Source organism: Saccopteryx bilineata, chromosome 1 (assembly GCF_036850765.1).
Source record: "Saccopteryx bilineata isolate mSacBil1 chromosome 1, mSacBil1_pri_phased_curated, whole genome shotgun sequence".
Lineage (NCBI taxonomy): Eukaryota > Metazoa > Chordata > Mammalia > Chiroptera > Emballonuridae > Saccopteryx > Saccopteryx bilineata.
Genome location: NC_089490.1, coordinates 111,519,167 through 111,536,691, shown reverse-complemented (window position 1 = coordinate 111,536,691; position 17,525 = coordinate 111,519,167). Strand labels below are relative to the sequence as shown.

The 17,525-nt window shown below is 41.9% G+C and overlaps 1 non-coding gene and 1 pseudogene across 1 annotated transcript; one reads left to right on the top strand and one right to left on the bottom strand.

Annotated features, from left to right (window-relative positions):
• Window positions 1-12,859: 12,859 nt before the first annotated feature.
• LOC136321124 (U7 small nuclear RNA) lies at window positions 12,860-12,922 on the top strand. Its single transcript, XR_010728418.1, has one exon. It is a non-coding gene; the product is annotated as a U7 small nuclear RNA (small nuclear RNA).
• A 404-nt stretch (window positions 12,923-13,326) lies between these two features.
• On the bottom strand, window positions 13,327-16,850 carry LOC136319307 (translationally-controlled tumor protein-like; annotated as a pseudogene).
• Window positions 16,851-17,525: the final 675 nt, after the last annotated feature.

Genomic DNA, 17,525 nt, shown 5'->3' with positions numbered 1-17,525 from the left:
TGTCGTTGGTTTGTGCCTCTTCATTATGATGTGCCTTGGAGTAGGTTTGTTGTGGTTAAAAAAACTTGGTGTTCTGTTTGCTTCTTGAATTTGAGGTTTTAGTTCTTTCCACAAGCTTGGGAAGTTCTCATCTATTATTTGTTTGAGTATATTCTCCATTCCATTTTCTCTCTCTTCTCCCTCTGATGTACCTATTATTCTTATGTTATTCTTTTTGATGGAGTCAGACAATTCCTGTAGGGCTTTCTCATTTTTTTTTTTTTTGAGTCTCTTTCTTCTCTCTGTTGTGCCTCAAGTTGCTTGTCTTCTATTTCACTAATCCTACCTTCTATCTGGCCTGTTCTATTAGCTAAGCTTGTTACCTCATTTTTCAGCTCATGAATTGAGTTTTTCATTTCTGTTTGATTTGTTTTTATAGTTTCAATTTCCTTGGTAATATATTCTTTGTGTTCATTGAGTTGTTTTCTGAGCTCCCTAAATTGCCTTTCTGTGTTTTCTTGTATATCTCTGAGTATTTTTAGGATTTCTATTTTAAATTCTCTGTCATTTAGCTCCAAGGTTTCCAATATATTAAATTTTTTCTCCATAGATTTTTCCACATCTATCTGTGTTACTTCTCTATCTTTTGTATCTATGATATTTGATTTTCTTTTTCTTAATGGCATCTGAGGGTGGTCTTGTTGATAGCACTAATGAGAATTAATAAAGAATAAAAAGTAAAAAAAAGAATAAAAAATGGAAAAAAAATTTTTGGAAAAAAACCCCACAAAAACCCCCAATAATAATTTATTATTTCCTCCCCTTTTCTTTCTTCTCTTCCCCTCCTGTCCCCTCCTCCTTAGGAAAATATTGTGATGACCTGTGAATTTTATTATGCTAAATGGAACAAAAACTGCCTATAACGGAGGGCCTGAGTTGGGGGGAAGTGTTCAAGGGGCAAAAAAGGAAGTAGGGACCTACAGAATGCAAAAACAGAAAAAATCTTGGTCAAGTATAAAATGATTTGCTTGTAAGTGATGGTTGACTAAGAGATATAATGAGAGGGATAAGAGGGTAACAGAAAAAAGGAGAAAAAGAAACTATTGTATTAAGTGGAGCAAAGACTAAATAGAATGGAGATCCTGGGTTGGGAGGAATGCTAATGGGTTAAAAAGCAAAGTAAAAAGCACCCAAAATGCCACAAAAAAACCTTGAGTCCCAAATTAAATAATTTGTTCATGAATGAGGATTGAATGGGAGGAAAAGTAAAAGGAGAAAAGAAGAAACTAATAGAAAGGGAGAAATAAGAAAAAGGGGAAAAAGAAAGGAAGAAAAAAGGGAAAAAAAACAAAGAGAGAGAGAGAGAAAGAGTTAAGGGTTTTGGAGTATAACCCTCATGGAGAGTAAGGAAGAAGAAAAGAAATAAAATGTAACTCTTATGGGTAGTGTAGTTCAATAAAAGGAAAGAGTAAGACAGGCAGAGAATAAAAGGACCAAGGTGGAGGAAATAGAAATAATAATAATAAAGGCAAGAAGATAAAAGAAACAAGAAAAAAATAGTGGAACAAGTTATAAAGTCTGTGGATTTTTCTTGATTTTGAGAGGTTAACTTCTTCCTTTTTCTTTCCTCTCCCTCTTCCTGGTTGGTGACTCTGCCCCTGTGTCATGCTTAGGTAGGGATTTGCAGTTAATGAGATTCTATGGCAATGTCATATAGTTGGCTTCAGTCTTGTTGGTAGTCAAGGCTTGTTAGCGTTTGCAGGCTCCGACAATGAGAGAGTCTGTTTTCCTGGAGCCTCTCTCCTAGTCTCCCCTTCCTTAATTAGCAGCCTAGTGATCCAGCTATGAGGCTGCCGCTGCCTCTGCCTGGGGAGTAAGAGGCTCAAATAGCTGGCAAATCCCCACTCTAACCCCACTCAACGCAGGGCTCTGGGTAAGTCTCTGGCAGTCAGAACCGCCAGTGTAATCAGGCGGGGCTGGGAGCCAATTGCTCTCAAGGTGACTTTCAATGAGTCTTCAGGCCTGTTCAACCCACCTAGCACTCTGTGGGACCACTCTCCCCAGGCTTTCCACACTTTGTAGCCTGTTTTGGTTGGGAAGAAGATGCACTAGTCGCTGCCTGCAGTACAGGTCTTAACATCTGCCAAGTCCCTCTTGTTAGAGTATATCCCTGAGTATGAAAGCTCTGTCAATCAGAAGTTGCCCCCACCCCTTTAGCAAGAGGCACTAAAGAATATCATGCCTCTTGTCTTGGATCGCTGAACTGAGAGAGATCTTGTCAATTAGTCAGTTGGGAGGTGAGCAGACTGTGGGTTAAGCTAATTTTAGTGATTGGATCCGCAGATGTGCTCCAGGATGGACTGCAAGCTGCGTGAGCGCCCCTCCCCCAATGCTTGATTGTTAGCTTGAATGGCTGGGTGAGGCACCCTGCCCGCAGAGAGAAGCTCCGGCGTAGGGAAGTTCGCTTTGGCGCACTCCCCGTTTGCTGCTGGCATTTGGGGTGCACTGGGTGCAGACAAATGGGGTGCTTTGGGTGCACTGGGCGCAGGTGAATGGGGTGCACTGGGCGTGGGCAAATAGGGTGCTCTAGGCATGCCTGCAGCTGGGGAGGCCCGTGGCTGGGGACACTCGGGCTGTGCGAGCCGCTGGGGAAGCTTGCCGCCCGCTGGCCCGCGATGCAGGGCGTGTGGTTTCTCACGGCACACGGGCGGCTGCTTGTGCCGCATGGGCTGTTGCTCCCCGAGTGTGGGTGGGCAGTTGCTTGCGTGGGTTGACTCACCACAGGCACACTCCCTCCTTGGCTTGAATGAACATCTGTGCCGCAGTTAGCTTCCTCCACACCCTCAGCTCCCTCCCGACTCTCAGTTCCAAGTGAAAGCAGCCCTTTCACCTTCAGTGTGTATGGAACTCCCGGATGCTCCAAGGATAGATTTTTCTGTCTCTAGTTGATGAATTTGTTGAAATTTTGGGGAGATCTGTCGGATGTGCTGCTTACGGCACCATTTCCGTGAGGTCACTCTATTTTAGATTTAAAACTGAATAACCCATTGTTCTTGCAAGCCAGAAACTTCCACATTCTTCTCCCTCCCCTCCCTAAAGAAGGGATGGGATAGAAAAGCCTGACAGGAAAGCCTGACCTTTCCTTCCAGAATATCAATATCAATTTTCAGCTTTTTGGTACCTTATAACAAAACAAGTCCAGATGAGACACTTTTTAAGTAGTTAGATAAATTAATCCTCCTAAACAATTTGTTTAGAAACTAAGACTAAATATAGTTACAAGTTACTCTATCAGCCAGCATGCCCCTGAACTCTGAAGTCACAGAATGCATGATGAACTGCCCTGGGAATGGATTCTTCCCTTGGTCCTGGAGATCCTCCTTGACCTTAAAAGTCTAGCCCTCCTGAATCCCCTTAGGCCATGGTATCTTGTCTCTTGTGGGTACTTTCTGAAACCCAGACAATGGCTTTTAGTCTCTCAGGCTGTTGCTTTATGAGGCAGAAAACTGTTACTACCTAGCAAAAGGCTGGAAGGTGCTTCTGCGTGGACAAGGTAGGAGGAGCTAGTAGCATGGTTAGGGTTCACCAAAGACTGTGGCTCTGCATCCTCTACCCATTTCCAACCTGGCCACGACCCAGGACTGCCTGGGCTGTGCCGCTCACTGCTTAACAAGAACACAAGAAATGGCAGTGGGTACCTTCTGATTTTTGATTGAAGGTGTGGAAAGCCATGCTGCAAGGATCAAAAGCAGAGAATTGCTAAACCATTTGAGAGCTGTATTCCTAAGGCATCTGCTAAATGGAGTCCAGCAACAGTAGCAGCAGTCCCTGGAAAAATCTAAAGAAGCGTTAGTCTGTACAATGTTAATGCCTATGTCCCATGAACACTTTCCTGAGGAAGGCTTGAGGCAGGTGGTTCCCCTCGAACGGCACTGAGCCCTGGGGAGAGGAAGTGTCAGAAGCTGTGCTTTGTGTGTTGCTTGTTTATCAAGGCTCAGGCCATTTCCTGCCTGAAGCTAGCTGTGTGGTCGGTGTGGGGCGCTAGGAAGCCTTGAATAAGTCTGTTTCAACCTTATTTCTTGCTCATCGAGTTATTGCTAGCTTTATTCATTTCACCACATTTTTTATTGTGTTTTACTATGTTCTGGGCTCTGTGCTCAATCTAAAAGGGCCAAAAGATAGGAATAAGCCTGTCTTTGTCCTGAAAATGCTTACAGTCCGCCTTGTGGTTAAGATCAAGGCTGGCTGAGTACCCACAAGACTTCAGAAACTAGAAAAGCAGAATTATCAAAGGTTTTTTTGGGGGGTTTTGTTTAAAAAAAATGACATGTTTTCTCCCAAAGCATAAAAGCTTTAATTGTAGAAATTATAAACGTTATTGTTTAATTTTTAGGACACCCAAATATTTTAAGGTTTGTAGGTTTCAACCTGGTCCTGTAAGGACTATGCAAACTATGTACACAAACAACTCTAATATAAAACAGAACGTGATCAGCACTGCAGGGAGTACCAAGGGGCCAATGTATTGAGAGACAGAAGGACCACTGAGTCTGTGCGGAGGGGCTGGTTTTGAAGTAGATTTTGATGGAAAGGTAGGTAGGAGGGGTTGGAGCACATGATCTAAATCTATTTGAACTCTTTACGGCTGAGTTATGATATAGGCGTTGGCAAGGAGGGCAAGGACCCTTCCAGCAATGGGACTCTCTTTGGAGCCCAGAGGCATGCTGGGGGAATAGGAGCTTTCCCCTGTGCCTGGAGGAAAGGGGCATGGCAGGTTAAGGACCTGAAGGCCCAGGCTGATCTGGTTTGCTGCTGCAGGAAAGGTTTCTTAGACCTCTTTTACCCTCCTCAAGCTCAGGCACTGCTTCCAATAGGAATGTCAGGAGAGACTGCTTTCCTTTCCAGAGAGCAATCTTCCCAGGGTCAAAGGTCAGCTTGTCCTGCCTGTACCTGACCTTGCTCAGGGGAAAGGGGAGCCACTGTCTGGCTTTCCTGTTTGGCATGTCTGGTGCTCAGCTCAACTGTCTGTGCTCTTAGGCATGCTTCTATTTACTTAGACCTGACCTTTAAAGGCTGGCATTTGAGCATGCAGAGCTGAGCTTCCTGTGCAAAGCACAATGAGTTCATGACTGTGGCCAGAGCTACAGACATTCCTTTTTGTCTGTGAGCTGCGTGACCAATGTGCTTGGCTTTATTAAGAATGAAGTGGGGACATGGGAACGTTTTCAAAGGCATCAACTGGTGCTCCTTGGACAAAAGAGAGCTACAACGTAAAAATAGCCCAAGGCTTCTTCCTGGTGCAGGGCAGACTAGTTTCAAAGTGTGACCTTGCTCCTGGCACCTCTCAGACATCCCTTTCGTGCATCCTGATGCGGATAAGGAGTACCCTTTTGGAGAACACCTGTGTCTCCCCGCTGAGCCCTTACACATTACTGAAACTTCAATGTGCATTTTATTCACAGGGTCATTAGGGGATATTTCAAAATGAATATGAAGCAATAAAATATCCCCTAATTTTTGTGAGCAGTGTATTTCCTCCTTGATCTCATTCTTTTTGCTCTATTTCCATCAGGGGTGAAAGCCAATGTTATCAACATAGGGAAGTTAATAGTAACTTGAGGGGTACAGTTCTAGGAGCCATCCGACCTGCTGACAGAAGTTCTGTGTGGTCACAGAGAGGGAAGTATGTGCAAATATACCACAACAAACTCAACAGGGCCATTTGAAGATGAAGATGAATAGTGTTACTGGATAAGGAGAGTTCAAACATATAACATTTGCAAATTTGAAACATACTTACCTCTTCCTCTCTGGGACTTGCAAACACAGGTTTGCCTAAGTCTAGCTGCTAGTTAGCACAGGAAGAGAGTATTAGATGTTAAAAACTGTTAACTGTTTGTAAACCAACATAACTTGAGTCATAAGGGAGTGAGTGTTTTTATGTTTGCTATGTTTCTTATCTCTACTGCTACCCAGAAATACACATTTATTTAGATTAATATTTAAAATTATCTAACACTTGTATGTATATGCAAAAACTAGGAAAGAAAATCTTGAATTGGTAGTAAAAAGCCCTCTGTGTCACCATGGGAAGCTTATTTGATGTCTTGCAATATGTGTTTCCTCACTTTTAGAATGAGGAGGTTGGATTAAGCATCCATACGTCTTTGACGATCCAAAATCTTTAACAGAAGAGAACATAGTACAAGACAGTAAATACTATCTTGGGATTCAGTATTGGCTCTGAATCTAATAGTTGTGTGATCCGAGCACCATCATTTCTTCACTCATCTGTAAAATTATGGGATTGGCCTCTACTTTATTGTCCCACTGAACCCTAACGTTTTGTAGTTTTTCTCAGCGTACAAATCTTATCCTTCCCTTTTTTGTGTTCTATCCTGATGTTGGGGGAAAGGGAAAGGAGTTGTTATCATTAATTTTCTCTCAGTTTCTTGCTCTCTCTGTTTTATCCCCTTTCATTCTGTTCTCTCCCCTTAACCCCCTCCCCTGCCCCCAACTTTCTCTCATAATGTTTTTCTAGATTACTGGGAAAGTTTCCTCATAATTGACTTTGCAAACCAAGTTTTCCCCAGTGAGTCCTGAAACCTAGCTCTGGGTTGGGGTAGAAGGGGCAGACATTTTTAGGTCTTTACTTCGTTATTAAGATGGTTACTTCAAACTTGCCAGTGATTAGTCTTCTAGGCTGCTAACACTTTAGGCCCTGTATTGCTTAGGAATATGTTTCACTGAGAGTGATATAGAAAACCTAAAGTATCAGTGGCTTTAAAATATAGTTTATTTCCTTTTTAGGCAATAAATAGCTCATGTGGCAGCTCTGAGCCACAAAGTCCTGTCCTTGGAACCCCAAGCTCCTTTGGCCTCCCTGCCGCTCCACACCTTTTCCCTGTCCCTAGGCTGTAGCATGGATTCAGGCTGGATAATGAGGAGGGAGAAAAAGAAGAGGTTAAGAAACTGCCACACTGCACTTAGGTTTACATCCCATTGGCAGGATTGTCAGTCACATGACCACACTCAGCTGCAAGGAAGGCTGAGAATAGAAGTCTTCTTTTTGGGTGGCTATAGATCCAGGGAAGTTGCAGACTCCTTGGAAGGAAAGAAGAGTAGGTGCTGGGAACAACTAACCATTTCTGCTACTGTCTCCATTTGGTTAATGAGTCTTGGCCATGTTCTCTCAATAATTAGAAACCAGAGGGGGAGAGATCTTAGAACCTCCAATAGACAACATCCTCTTATTTCTCTTCATTCTTTGATATCCTAAAAGACAAGACTCCCCTGACTCCTATTAGGTCATTGCTAGCTCTTGAGAACTTCAAACTATTCATGTATTCACTTATCTATAAATGTTTGATGACTACCTGCTCTGTTGTTGGCACTGTTTTAAGCAAGGGACCAGAAAAATAAACAAGATATGTCCCTTCCCTAAGGAGTCTACAATCTAGCAGACAGAAGCAAACATATAGACTAATTACCTTGAGTTGTTATAGAAGCACTAAGAGACACTTGAACTAGGTTTACTGGCCTGTGGTGGTACAGGGGATAGAGCGTGGATCTGGAATGCTGAAGTTGCTGGTTCAGGGCATACTAAATCGAGGCACATATGACAAGCAATCATTGGACAACTAAAGTGAAGCAACTATGAGTTGATGCTTCTCACTCCCTAGCCATCTCTGTAAAATCAATAAATAAAATCTTTAAAAAAGTGGTTAATTCTAACTTCAAAAACAGATGGGAAAATGGAAAGGAAATGCTTTCTAAAAGAAACCTCCATTAAATTGAGTGTTTAAAGTTGAATTGATTGGATGAAGGGGATAGGGCAAGGTTTCTGCCTTTTATCTTCTTTTTTTTACTTCTTCCTCCATCAGTAATGTTTTGCTTATAACCATTTGCATGTAAACAGATCAACTTGGCTGCTGTCCTGTTAAAAATATAGTAGTATCCTTGGCTAAGCTTAAGTTACTAACTTGAGTATTCATATACATGGTGATTCCTGTAAACTTGCCTCTTAGAAAAACTAGGCAAATTAATGTTGATTATTGAAGGCAATCAACTACAGAAATACATTAATTCTAGGTATAGGTTCAGAACATGGCACAGTGTGAACTCTGGTGGATATTTATAAAAGAGGTGAAGCAATTGTTTTTACATGGAAAAACTACGAGGTTCTGTACAAATATGTAGATAGATAATTATATGTATAGATGTAAATGTGATTGTGTATATATTTATATGTATGTGTGTGCATGTGTGTTCCTTACCTCTGTCCACTGACAGTGCCTGGGTATAGTGATTGCTCAATAGTAATGGGCCCAATTAACATCCATATCTTCATTTCTAAATACCATTTACCAGTAACAGACACCAGGACTCCTTGAAATATTGGTCAATTTCAGGGATGGCTAGAGATGAGCCTACAACATCTTGTGCCTCTAAATCAGGAAATAATCAAAGAAACAACAACAGCAAACTATTAAAACTGGCAAAAAGACATGAACCAGTCAGCCTGATGGGCATCCACTGGCTAAATCTGCTTTATAATGTAGCCCAGTCTTTCTCAAAATTTGTGTAATTATCAACAAAATAATTTGCTTAAAATACAGATTTATATGCCTCATTTCCAAAATCTCAGCTACATTGGTCTAGAGTAGGGCCTAAGGATGTACATTTTTATCAAGCTCCCAGGTGTTTCTGATGCAATAGTTTGTGGACTTCACTCTAAAACCATAGAGCCAGCTTCTGACTGTCTCTTCTTTCTCTTGTCTCATTTGTCATCACTTCCTTCCCTTGTGCTGGGTATGCTACAGGGATTCTACTTTTGTTGAATTTCATGTGATTTGGAAAGTCAACAGTTTCTTTTATTCCGAGTATTTTTAATAGAGTAGGACTATGTGAAAAGTAGATTACAGAGGCTGAAGAATAGAAAGGGTCAGAAGCAACTGAAGGGGATCCTTCTTAAAAATGATAGAAAAGAAAGAAAATATGGGCAAATACCAGGAAAGTCTGAGGTAGAAGGGAGGGACTTCCAGGAGTTTAAAGGGCTCTAAATTTTTTATTTTTATTTTTATTTAGTGAGAGGCAGGGAGTCAAGGAAGCAGAGAGACAAAGTCTTGCATGCACCCTGACTGGGACTCACTTGGCAAACCCCCTACAGGGCGATGCTCTACCTATCTGGGGCTGCTGCTCTGTTGCTTGGCAACGGAGCTATTTTAGCACCTGAGGCAAGGCCATGGAGTCATCCTCAGTACCCAGGGCCAACTTGCTCAAACCGCTGGAGCCATGGCTGTGTGTATGTGTGTGTGAGAGAGAGACAGAAAAAGAGAGAGAGAGGGAGAGATCTTGGGGTGGGGGAGGGGTACAGATGGTTGCTTCTCCTGTGTGCCATGACCAGAAATCAATGCTGAGGCTTCCACATACTAGGCCGATGCTGTACGGCCGAGCCAACCAGCCAGGGCAAAGGGCCCTAAAATTGTAACAACTGTTGTGGGAATTTCTTTAGTAACTCAGGGCAAACAAAAAAATGATTGAGGCTTTGCTGGTCAGACTCACAGAGTCTTAAAATTGGAGAAACAGAAGAGACTTGTCAAACTGAACTTGATGCCTAGATTTCGTTTGTGATGTTCATGTTCCTGTCAATTGACAAGAAATTATTGTTCCTATACCACCCAGCTCAATTGTTCTTCTGTAATTCTTCCCTTTGTCAAAGAGCTCTACTCAAGGCAGGCCTTACCCATGTTGTACAAAGGAATACTTCACATGCTGAAAGATGCTGAGCTATTGACAGCAAGTCTTTCCTGGGTTAGCTTCCCTAGTCTTTCTGATTATTCTCTTTTTTTTGTATTTTTCTGAAGTTAGAAGTGGGGAGGCAGTCAGACAGACTCCCGCATGCGCCTGACTGGGATCCACCTGGCATGCCCACCAGGGGGCGATGCTCTGCCCATCTGGGACATTGCTCCCCTGCTGCCAGAGCCATTCTAGCACCTGAGACAGAGGCCAGGGACCCGTCCTCAGCACCCGGGCCAAGTTTTGCTCCAATGGAGCCTTGCCTGTGGGAGGGGAAGAGAGAGAGAGGGGGGGGGGAAGGAGAGGAGAAAGGGTGGAGAAGCAGATGGGTGCTTCTCCTGTGTGCCCTGGTTGGGAATCGAACCTGGGACTTCCACATGCCGGGCCGATGCTCTACCGCTGAACCAACTGGCCAGGGCCTGATTATTCTTTACTTATTTCATGTCCTACCTCCATTGTTTCTCTACTCAAATTATATTTTTCTTTGTAAATCTCCCACTTTTGGTTCTCTTGAAATGGTATGACCAGGGCAGACTAGAGCAGAATCATTACTTTTTAGAGTCTAGATGTTATAAAACTGCTTAGGGAGTCTAGGATTACACCAGTTGTTGAGGTGAGAGAGAGAGCTGTGGATAGATAGTAAAAGGATGTTGACTATTGACAATATCAAATTTTTTGTCACTAAAATGTTCATATCTTTTCTTCATGTCCTTCTGCTAAGCCATATTGCACCTAAACTATATGCAGTTGAGATATTTTAGTGGCTCATTTGCCTCATTGTTCTATTGATTTATTGGAAAATATCCTGAATATGAAGTAAAGTCAAAGGTTTTCTTGTGCTAATATGTGGCAAGGAACTGAAAAGTGCTAGTAATTCCTTCTCTCTATGATTTTAGCTTAGACTTAGTTCCTTCAATTTCCCACTTACATGCTACCATAATAGCTTTCTAAGCTGGTTTTCTCCTCATCTGATTGCCAACTACTTCTGTGCCAAACCTTCTGTCACCAGCACCCACTTATATAGGAGCTGCTTGATACTGTGTGACGGTCTGCTGAGCAGCACAATGGAAGGACTGGCATGAGAATGGAGTCTGTGGATCCCAGCAGTGGTTCTCAATGACTAACAACGTCCCCAGAGGAAGTCAGATGATAAGTGCCTCCCAAGCAAGAACCCACCCTATCTCTGAGTAGTCTTGCAAAACAAAAATATGACCTTAAATCTGATCAAGCCTCTGAATAGAACTACCAATTTATAGGAAATGGGACACAAAAATGTGTTACATGGCTCTACAGGGATGCAGCTCAGCAAAATCTAGACTGTGGGAAAATTCTACAGGACAACCAGGTTCTTCAATTAAAGTAAAAAAGCAAGAAAATAGAAATGAAAGGGAGAATCTATTGGTAAAAGTAGAGTTAGGAGATGTATCAATTCATCACAAAGTTTCGGTCTTATTTTGACCACAATTCAAACAAACAAACAAAGAAACAAACAAACAAACAAACAGAAAACAGTTTAAGAGAATCAGAAAAATGTGAGCATTAACTACTTAGAGATACTAAAGGATCACTGATATTTTAGGTGTGATAATAAAAATCAAATGAACTCTGTTTTATCAATCTATATTTGTCAATATTATATTATATTGATTACTATAGCTTTATTTTATTTACTAATGAGCATAAAGAATTTAAGTCTTTAAATTCTTAAATAGGATGCAAAACACATAAACTGCAAAAGAAATAAAAGCTAACTTGGAGTTTGTAAAAATAAAAAAAAAATTCTATTCTTTATACAGCACTGTTAAGAAAATGAAAAAATAGGCCCTGGCCGGTTGGCTCAGCGGTAGAGCGTCGGCCTAGCGTGCGGAGGACCCGGGTTCGATTCCTGGCCAGGGCACACAGGAGAAGCGCACATTTGCTTCTCCACCCCTCTGCCGCGCTTTCCTCTCTGTCTCTCTCTTCCCCTCCCGCAGCCGAGGCTCCATTGGAGCAAAGATGGCCCGGGCACTGGGCATGGCTCTGTGGCCTCTGCCTCAGGCGCTAGAGTGGCTCTGGTCGCAACATGGCGACGCCCAGGATGGGCAGAGCATCGCCCCCTGGTGGGCAGAGCGTCGCCCCTGGTGGGCGTGCCGGGTGGATCCCGGTCGGGCGCATGCGGGAGTCTGTCTGACTGTCTCTCCCTGTTTCCAGCTTCAGAAAAATGAAAAGAAAAAAAAAAAAAAAAAAAAAAAAAAGAAAATGAAAAAATAAGTCACAGACCAGGAGAAAATATTTGCAAAGCACTTATTAAAAAAAAAACAAGGCTACTAGTCAGGTAAAAAATGGAGGAAATGTTTGAACAGACACTTGAATAAAGGTAATGAGTAAGAACACGAAATGATACCCAACATTATTAGTCACTAGGGAAATAAAAGTTAAAGCCACAATGAGATATCACAACATACTCACTAGAATGACTAAAATTAAGGAGGAAGACAATACCAAGTGCTGTTGAGGGGGTGGAGGAACTACAGTGCTTATGAATTGGTGAGAATAGCATGTGGTAGGGCCATTTTGGAAAACAGTCTTGTAGTTACTTGTAAAGTTACATAAAACTTGGACCCATATGACCCCTACACCCCAGTCCCAAGGGAAATAAAATTGATGTCCATCCAAGCCTAAATGAAAATGTTTATAGCAGATTCATTCATAATAGCTTTAAGCTTGGAACAATCTAAATGTCTATAATGAATGAAAGATTGAACAAATTGTGGTACCTCCATACAGTGGCATACTACTCAATAATACAGAGGAGTAAAGTATGCACGGATAAACCTAAAGAGCGTTTTGTTAAGTGAAAGCAGCCAGACACAAAAGACCAATTACTATATGAGTCCATTTATGTGACATCCTGGAAATGACAAAACTATAGAAACAGAATCAGATCATTGGAGCCAAGAGTTGGGATGGGGGTGGGGACTGACTATGAAGGCAAGGGAACTCTTTGGGGTGATAAAATTTTTCTATATCTTAATTGTGATGGTGTTTGAACAGTTGTGTGTGTTAAAATTTGTTAAGTTGTACACTTTAAAAATGAAAATGTTAGTGCTTACAGCTCTTTTTGAATTTGTCTAGTAGGTCTTCCGGTGTTTGCCGGAAGGCCTCTAAAAAAAAAAAAAGTTATTGTATATAAGTTATAATTTGATAAATCCAACAAAAATAATTAATAAATTGGAATAGAGCACAAAAGTTAGGTATTCTCCCAGAACTTTACTGGGACAGTCAATTTAGAATGCTAATTATTCTTCATTTGGATAAAAATGATTTATACCTGCCTATGGTATTTCTTTTCTTTGGGGAAGAGGGCTTTAAATGCATTTTATTTTTAGACAACCTACCTGACATGGTTTTTCTTAGAAACCAGTGCCTGTACTCTAAATAAATCACAGTCAAAATAAATGAAGACCTCAAGATAACACCAGTCCCACTTGTCCTAGTTGTGGTGTGTGCATGAAAGGCAGCAAAATGACAGTTGCAGCGACAGGTGATAGATCCAAATTGCCAAATTTGTTAACATTTTTCCATTTCTAAATCATCTTTAAAGAAAATAATGTACAAATCACACCATCCTCATGTTCATCCAGCAGAGCAACCATGAGTCTGGATTCATTTTTTCACCAATAAAGAACTGGTAGTTTTTGAAATGAGCAAGGATGTGCTTGATTTGTTCTGAACCCCTGGCATATAAGACAACTCTTTCTGGCCTCTGTTCCCTTTGCTTGAGTTCATGTAATCTTTGATGTACTTCTCATAGGCTTCTTTTGTGAGTCTGTTCTCCTAAAGATAATGGTTCATGACAGTAACAACACCAGTGATCACTGTGTCTTCCAGACCTTCGCCCTTAGGCCCTTCAGTGGAGGATTTCTACCAATAAGCCAGTCATCAATGTTTCTTCTGTCCTACTGATCATTTTCCCCTCAACCTCCAGGCACAGCCCATCTGGGATCTCCTGGATCATTTTTTTTTTTTTGACAGAGATAGAGAGAGTCAGAGAGAGGGACAGATAGGGACAGACAGACAGGAAGGGAGAGAGATCAGAAGCATCAATTCTTCGTTGAAGCACCTTAATTGTTCAGTGATAGTTTTCTCAAATGTGCCTTGACTGGGGGACTACAGCAGACAGAGTGACCCCTTGCTCAAGCCAGCAACCTTGGGCTCAAGCTAGCAACCATGGAGTCACATCTATAATCCCATGCTCAAACCAGCAACCCCGTCCTCAAGCTGGTGAGCCGGCACTCAAGCCAATGACCTTGGGGTTTTGAACCTGGGTCCTCCGCATCCCAGTTCAAAGCTCTGTCCACTGCACCACTGCCTAGTCAGGCTCTCCCTGATCTTGTAGATATCAGAGAACATCTCATTATACATAGGTCCTGGTGGATGACCGTGATGGTGGCTGGAGGGAGATGTCAGTGGCACTGGCTTAGCAGGAGCCCGGAGCTCGGATTGAGCATGGTGCTGGGGTGTGGGGTGGGGAGAGCAGGTAGAAAAGCCTGCCTGTAATATTTCATCAAAACCACTGCTGTAATTTTATATGGTGAAAAAAGGGAAGCAGGAAGGAAAAAATGAGAAACACTCTCAAGCTGAATATTTGGGATTAAAAATTTAAAAGTTTATCTAATAATTCACATAAAAAGAGAAGCAAATTTGCTCTGGTCTGCTGCAATGACCACCATATATGTTTTTCAGATTTTACAGAGAATGCTAGACAGAGTAGCTCTAAGAAATTGGAAATTGCATAGCAGTGAGTTCTCACATGGTAGCCTTTCTCTGTAGCCTTCAACTCTCCTTCAGGGTTCTCTCTTCCTTTCCTTTCTGATAGGAAAACGAATTGGAAAATGCACCATCTGAGACATTGGGAGCTGCATGGGACATTTCCTCTAAGAAAGGGGCCCCCAAAGAAAGAAATGCTTAACACAAAGATATTTCTAGTTAATGGTTTGTGACTTCAGTGGAGACAGAATGGCATGAAGCAGGCTCCGCATTGACCTCTTGATTGTGCTATGTCAGCGATAGTCTACCCCACTGACACATTCATAATGCTGGATTTCCATCCAATAAGTGCTTGTTAAATGTTTTCGCTTACAAAGATGGGTTAGAAGGTAGGGATGTCCTGGGTGGTGTCTCATCCTGCTGTTACCACGATTGCTATAATTTCATAGCTTTCCTTGTAGCTCTTGGGTTGGTTGATGGGTTTGGTTAATGTTGGGTCTGTGCTCCTAGGTTAATTTAAGGCTCTGCCCTTAGTCCTTTTTTAGTCTCAATCTTCATGCTCTCATCTGGTGACGTAATTATCTCTCACAGCTTCAACTACCACCAGTATGCTGCCAGTTATCAAATCATCTGTCTTGTGTCAAGAACCAGATACCTAACCAACTACTGGCATCTCCACTGGGATGTCACACAGACCCTAATGTAACATGTATACTTCTTACTATATTCCTTACTTGAGAGATGGCTCAAAAATCAACCCCATCATCAAAGTCAGACAATTGAGATTCATCTATCTTTCCCCTCTTTCTCTTATCCCTTATCTTCAATCAGGTTCCAAACCCTAAGGAGTCTAACTTCTTTATAATTTAAAACATTTGCTCTCATCCAAATTTATGCTTTCTTGTTCTGGTTCTTATTATCTCTTATATAGATGATTAAAATGTTTTCCGCCTACTTTATCTACCTGTATCGGACATTTCATGTTTATTTTCTGATCTTTTCAGAATCTAGCTCCTCACTTCTAATTTGGGGGATCCTCTCATTGTCCCCCAATATGCATTTTCTTTCTTACTTAGTAAGAGAATTTTAACTGACCACTGGCCACACAGAATCCTGGACATTTGTCAACTTTTCTTGCAGCTGGATGTGGTTCTGTCACCACGTTCTGGACATTGGCTTGTAAGTGGAAGTGAAATACGAAGCATCCAGCTTGTGCTCTTAAACAAAAGAAGCATGCCATCTCATTTTTTTTCTCTTTCTCTCTGTGGCTAGAATGGAACCATGATGGTGGGAATTGGAGCAGGGATCTTGGACTGCTAAATGGAAACTGGGTGGAGGACTGCAGAGTAAAAATCCAACGGGGGTCAGATCAGTGTGGGCTGCACAGAGAAGAGCTGTCATCCAACTTGTGCCTTTATATATGAGAGAGAAATAAACGTTGTTTAAGTCATTATTAATTTTGATTTTTGTTACTGTAGCAAAACAGGTACCCTTACTAATACTCCGTTTATGAAGTCACCACTACCTAGCAACCATGGCACAGGCAGATAGTGAAGAGTCATATGCTTCCATTTGGGTGATTAGGCTAATTCAGGACAACAGTGACAGTGATGCCCTGCTGCAGCCAAATCCTTTTGGTCAGACTGAGCCAACTATGAGACAACTGCTGTGCTTCCTCCAAACTGCCTTTGCTCCAGTCCACTTCCAAGCCTGCTCTTCCAGCTTTTTGAAGAATTTGGTGTACCCCTGCTATCATGCCAATAAACACTCCCTTTTAATTTAAATTAGTAGATTATATTTATGTGAATTGCAACCACAACAATACATTTCCAAATTGATACACTGAATTCCAATTTCCTTTTCTTTCAAAGAAAATATTTGATGGATGCGATATTTGCAAACAGAGGTCTAATCTTGCATTCTCCCTACTTAATACCCACTAGGAGTTCTTGAGTTATTTCCCACAAGATAACCTCCACAGCGTGGCACATGAAGCCTCCTAGGATCTGGCCACAGCCTTCCTCCCCAGCTTTCTCTCTTGGTGACTGTCTCCACACCTTGCATCACATGGTCCAGCCATACTTAGTCACCTGGCAGGCACTCACCTCTCCTTCTGCCTGTAACTCCCAGCTCCTCCTTCTCACACCTGCTCACCAACTGGCATTTAACAGGCACCTAAGGGTTCCTCACCTCAATAAAGCTTCCCTGACTCCCCCTACCCTGGTCTCCCCTAGTTGATTGCTAACTCTGTCTTCTGCACACTGCACCTTTTATAACCTGCTTCTACATCTCACCAGTACCTTTCTGTGCTCACTTGTCGTCATGATGCCTCCTCCATCTTGTGTTATTTTTCTGTTTCTAGTATCTCTTATATTGTTCGTGCTTAATGTATATGTTTTGAATGAAAGTAAATCATTTTCTGTAAAATATTTGAAAAAGTTTAAAAATATATCAGTAGGTGGCACCAAAGCCCTTCTGCTACGAACCAACTATTGCACTTTCTTTTTTTTAAACAACCAACATGAGCCAGCAGGTGGCACTCACTGCCAGAAAAGCCTTTCTCACCCATGGAGTCCCTTCCTGCTTTCCTTTCCCCCTCCCTGGCTCCTTTTAGGAAAGAGTAGATGCATGGCCTATCATCATAGTGTCACACACCACATAATTATGCTTGGGTCAGGACAATGCTCTAACCAACTGGACTACCGGGCCAAGCTGGTTGAACCTTTCAATTTGAGGCCCTTGTAGAAAATCTGTTAGATAGCTGGACATGTAAATCTGGGGTTTAAAGACTTGTTTGGTCTGAAGATCCAAAAACCTCTATTATGGTATGACATTGTTACTAAACCACACTGGTGCCCTCTTTCTTTCTTTTCTTTTTCTTTTTAGCAAGAGAGACAGAGACAGAGAGAGAGACAGAAAAACAAACAGGGACAGACAGAAAGGAAGGGAAAGAAATGAGAAGCATCAACTCATTGTTGTGGCACCTTAGTTGTTTATTG